General features: G+C 56.7%; 1 long non-coding RNA gene across 1 annotated transcript; it reads right to left on the bottom strand.

Annotated features, from left to right (window-relative positions):
* Positions 1-417: 417 nt before the first annotated feature.
* LOC144936071 (uncharacterized) lies at positions 418-2719 on the bottom strand. Its single transcript, XR_013637378.1, has 3 exons — positions 2656-2719; positions 900-1027; positions 418-564 (listed from the first exon to the last, which is right to left on the bottom strand). It is a non-coding gene; the product is annotated as an uncharacterized LOC144936071 (long non-coding RNA).
* Positions 2720-5500: the final 2781 nt, after the last annotated feature.

The raw sequence follows: 5500 nt of genomic DNA, 5'->3' as shown, positions 1-5500 counted from the left end.
GTGACACACAGACGCCCAGTCCCGGCACGGCGATGGGATCTTGCCTGGCTGCCTTCCACGGGCTACGCCCTGGGCACCCCCCCCACCAACCCAAGCCACCCCCGGGCGAAGCCTGCCCGACGGTTCGCTCCTTGCCCCATGATTTTAGTGATTAAAAAATAAAAATCGCCAAAAATAAAAACCAGTCCAAGATTCGTTGTCAAAGGGCTGGTGGAGATGTTCGTGGTGCTTGCCGTGAGTGTGGGAGGCCAACACACGGACCGGTGGCCTTCACGGGGCGTGTTGGCACGTGTTGCGTCAGAGACACGAGCACAGTAGAATGTTTATACTTTTATTTATTTATTTCATTACGACGAGTCCGTTGTGAGTTCTTATCGACCGTGAAATCGGACCCAACAATACAACTCGGATTTGCTTTACAATTCTGAATGCGACTGCAATCTCGAGACCTTAAACATACAAAGTGGAGTCACGTGCGCGCCGAGATGACTCTCGAGGGTGATTGATGGGTGGCCGCGAGGTTGGTGGCTGCGCTGGCGATGCGCCTGACCTGTGACCCCAGCCCTGCGGAGACAGCAGCGCGGGTTGGAGGATCATCGCGCAGATGTTGTTGTGAAACTCCCTTCCCGTGCGGGTCCAGGAGGAGCCGTACCCTGGCTCGCCTGGAGGAGGTAAGGCATAGTGCGGACTAATCTCTCCATCTGTTCCAACTTTCCTTCCGTGGGGGTCGAGAAGGTGCTATGGCCTGGCTCGCCATTAGGAGGCTGTACAGCAAAGTGTGGACTCCACCTCTTCCATCTGTACGGTGATAGCGTATTGCCCCCTCGCACGCGTGAGTGTTCACCGGCTACTCGGGTTTCCTCCCACGTGCAATCCACTCATTCGTTGGCCGGTAACACCTTCATATGTAGAGGGCCGTCGAGCTTGGGGAGTGGATCTGGTGCCGGCTCCTCGCCGCGTGGCTGCTGCTGCATTCCTGCTCCTCGTCTGTGGTTCCTCCTCATGGCGCCTCTGAGTCGTCCTCTCTCTGTCTCGATGAGAGCGAGCATTGTGTAGCAGCGGTTAGCGCCGTGTTACGAGTTGAAATGTCGATTACGATAATGGCTGTAAATTCTCAAAATGCGAATGAAGACCTCGCCAAGAGATAAGTTAGCCGGTCAGAGGACAAGACACGTGATGGTCTTAACCCTGGACGTGAACACAAGAATAGTACGCACGATGAACTTATTTCGCACCCTGCGTACCCAACCGCCCTCATCAGAGGTGCGGGTAAGGACGCCAACGTGGGCGTGGAGTCGCTGTAGAATCCGTTGGAGAGATATCTGTGGGACATTTGTTTTTGCGGCTTTGGGGATCCTTATTTAGGATGCCTTGCAAAAGGTGTCTATTGGTGTTGAACATCTTGCCACCTCTTGTAGTATTGCCGGAAAGGATAACGCCTATTGAGTTGGAGAGGATTCCAGGCCTGGTCGAAAGAGCTATCCCCCCCCCCCGCAATCATCAGCACCCCCCCTCAACCCCCAAACCATCGTCACGCCGCGACTGAGAAGCACTCGGTCATAAAATCGCGGTCGTAGTCCCGGTTAGTGAGTTCCGGTATTTAATGAGCTGAGATTGGCATCGAGCTGGTCTGGTTTTCACTTCCAGAGTCTGACACCAGGTGCCCCACCACATTCCTCCAGCTCACTGCAAGGTTTGGGGGTGTTTACGTTTAATGCATTTATTAGAATTCTTATTTCGCTTTCACAATCGATTCTGCGAAATGATCATATCGCAATTCGCTTCTCGGCGCAAGTTGGTGTGTTGCGTTGAGTCTCGACTCGTCCGGCAACTTCTATCGCCGAAGTTCCATCCGAACCCCCCCCCCGCCTGCCCCCCCCCTGCCCCCCCCTGCCCCCCCCCCCACTCCTCCTCCTCTCCGCAAATCCACCTCCAGCGCGCGCCGCCTGCACACGCGAGCGAATTTCATCGCTCCTTCTCCGCGGGTGGTTTTCGGCCCTCTTTGTTTTGTGCGCCTGCTCCTTTTACCTTGGCTGCCATTCGCATCGCCTTCGTCTCGGGACTCCGAGACCGAGGCTCATTTTCTTGGGGCGATCGCCCTTTCGTCGAGTGCAGCTCACCAGCTTGGGAACGCTTCTTGCTTTTGCTAATAAAATAATTCTTGTCGTTCGCTATATTTAAGTCTAAATTACAAACTCACCTCTTTGAACTGGTATTTAACCGCCCCCCCCCCCCCCAGTTATGTGCGTTTACCCTGCAGGGTTTGTGTATGTCATGTTTTACATGCCCGGCGCGCCTGTGAGCCACTGTGTTCTCGAGCGGCGTTCTTCACTCATTTACAGAGGGGGGGGGGGGACTTTCATCGATAAGACATCAGCAGCGCAAGGGCCCCCACACCCGCTTGACAAGGGGGGGGGGGAGTGATGTCACTCTGTGTGTAGTGTCGGGGCCCGCGCTAAAGGCCACCAGGGGCCGCCAGTGGCCCCTGGTGGCCTTGCGATGAAGACGGCCACCGCGCGAGACGATCGTGTCGAGAGTGTGGATCTGAGCGGAGCGTCCCGACTGCGCGTCGCACGTGCGCTGCGTGTGATCCGTCCCCGGAGACTGTGCCAGGTTACCTGTGTGCCACCCGCCCCCCTCCCCCGCTCTGTTTACCTTTGTTGTTGGGTCTCTATGCGCCGCGGCGAGTCGCTCAGGGCGGTCCCGCGCTCCACACGCCCACGCGCCCTCCCCCCCCTTCGAGCGCTCTCGCTCTCTCTCTCAGCTCTCGCTCTCCCTCCCACTCTCTCACGCCCCCTGTAATTTGGGAGCTGCTGACGTCAGCACGCGCAGTCATCTTCCCCGATGTGGCGTCATTGACCATATCCCGTGTGGCACACGTGCACGGAGCGGTGGCGCAATGGTTAGCGCACTAGCCCCCACTCCTCACAACCCCCCGCCTCTCACGACCCCCTGATAAACTCTGGTGATCTGAAATCGATTTCCCGCCACGGCTAAAATTAGTAGAGAGTGATGTCTAAACCGGGGATTAACCCAACATCTCCCCGCCCCCTGCTCCCTCCACCGACCCACACCGAGCAGCATGGTCAAGTATGGTCAAAGCAGCTGCCCATGACCACATGAGGAGGCCTTCATTCAACATAACATTCGCTCGCTCTCGTAGGGAGAGGAGATTGACTCAGAGGCGCGAGTAGGAACCACAGACGAGTCGGAAGGCAGCAGCCACGAGATGAGTCGCCGCAAACGATTAGCTCAAGCTCTGCGGCCCTCTCCATATGAAAGTGTTATTTTCCATATGAAAGTGCCAATGAATGAGTGTTTACATGGGGGGCGTTTACACACCGCAACACACTATCGCCTGGGCTTCTCCTCGGCACCCACGGAGTGAGAGTTTCACAACGTGTGTGTGCGTGATCCACCAACTCTCGCTGCCTCCACGGCCCGTAGGATAGGTACGCCCAGACAGGTTTTACGAACCTACAGCTCGCTCAGAAACTCAACAAACATCAACTTGCTGGGCTGCCATCTCCTGGTCATCTCGCAGCCTGGCCTGGTGTTGTCACTCGATCCTTGAACTCGCGTCGTGTACACTCGCGGGGTCAGGATTTGCCTCTATCGAAGGTGGAGGCTCTCGAAGGACGCTACTGGGCAGTGCCTGGCTAGGTGCAGTGTGAGGCTACTGGGCAATTGCAGGCAGTCACCGTCCATCGCCAACGGAGGGCGGTTGAGCGACGCTCACAACAACGGGCGGAAGAGTGTCGCGCGGATAAAGCGCAGCGAGGTGGCACAGTGGGCAGCACAGGTGGTGCATCTGCCGGCCATCTCGGTCGGTGGGCCCATGATGGCACCTGGGTGTGTCCCGTGACCTCCTACCAGGGGGCCTGTCGCACTTCCCGTGATGGCCTCCTAGCCTGGCACGCAAGCGCCGTGGAAACGTCCCCATCGCTTGGAGTCGCATGGCGGCTGAGAGCAGTGATGCAGCAGTTATGTATGCATGTTGAACTTCTTTCGCACCGTACGGAGGCAATCGTGCTATGCTACGAACCCGACGACCAGAGTTCGATTTGCGCTCAAGGCCAACAACAGCGATTATTTATCTGAAACACTCACGGGCCCTCCCCTACGTCGACTCAGCCTCAAGTGTGTATGGTACCCGGAGCGAAGTATAAACATCGCGAATAGGAAGACAAAGGCGGCCGAGCGTGGTGCTGGCCGCCCATTCCCTCGCGTGCCGTGTTGACCTTTATAGGTGTTCGCAAACAGCACTTGCATCAACAGTCTGTTGAAGCCGATACGGGGGTCCTTGTCTGTGTGATGCCAGGTGGGTGTGGATAAGGCATCGTGCGTGACACCTCCTCCTCCTCCACCTGGCGGTGGCGCCGTGCCAGAATGTCAAACTCACTGAACTCTCTAACTCGCTCCTCCATCCTTCCCCCACCCTCCACCCTCCACCCACCCTCCTTGCCCCCACTCGCCCACCACATCCAGAGCCCTAAACCTCCCTCACCCCCACCGACGCGACCCCCCCCCCCTTCCGCCGCCCTTTCCTCGCCAAAATACCTGTGGGAGCCGCCTGCACGGAGGCACGAGCTACGCCAGCGAACAAAAGTCCCCCGCGGATTGATGGGGGTGGGGGGGCTGATGGTATTGGTTGGAAAGCTGAGAATGACAAATACGACTGCGTGCTCGGGTAAACATTTACCCCGCGTCTTCTCCACTCGCCCCGAACTTTGCAATTCGTTCGAGGAGGTGAGGTGGGGGGCTGGAGAGAGGGGGGGGGTATTGTGATTTGTATCGCATTTGCTCGGCTCTCTCTCTGTTCCTGTCACTCTCTCCGGCGTGATGCACGTCACAACAACAAAATGCCAGGGCTGTCATCGACATAAAAGCAGCTGGCAAAAATAATAAAGGTTACCCCCTCCGCCCTCCGCCCAAAGTTTGTTTTGTGTCCGTTTGATTATCCACCTTCATTCTATTGAATCCGCGTGTTCCATTCACGCGGAGGCATTTGATCTCTTTCGTGATTACAGCACGTGTTTTGTTTGCGCTCCAAAATAAAAGTGCACTTGTATTTATGTATCTCTCTCTTTGCACGGATTTACGATCACGCGAGCGTTGTGGCGCTGCAGAGAGCCTACACATGTAACACACATGTAACACACATGTAACACACATGTAACACAAAGACAAAGACCCCCCCTATAGCCTGCACAGACTGTTGGGGCAAGTGCTGATAGCGAGCACCTATGAAGGCAGACAGTGCACACGAGGGGGTGCGTGGTTGTGCGCATAACCAGACCCGGCAGGCCACCTTTGTCTCTCCCCAGTGCTGATATTGTACACACCCCACCTGGTAGGCACTTTATTCACGCCGAGTCGATCTAGCGGAGGCCCAGGACCGGTTCAAGATACGTGTATCTGTCGTCCGTGGCGGGGACCGTAAGCGCGATTCGAAGTCGGGTCGCCAGGTTCGTAGCGCAGCGTAGCGCTAACCGTTGCA

The sequence above is a fragment of the Lampetra fluviatilis genome, chromosome 15, assembly GCF_964198595.1.
Source record: "Lampetra fluviatilis chromosome 15, kcLamFluv1.1, whole genome shotgun sequence".
Lineage (NCBI taxonomy): Eukaryota > Metazoa > Chordata > Hyperoartia > Petromyzontiformes > Petromyzontidae > Lampetra > Lampetra fluviatilis.
This window is presented reverse-complemented; position numbering and strand designations above follow the sequence as displayed.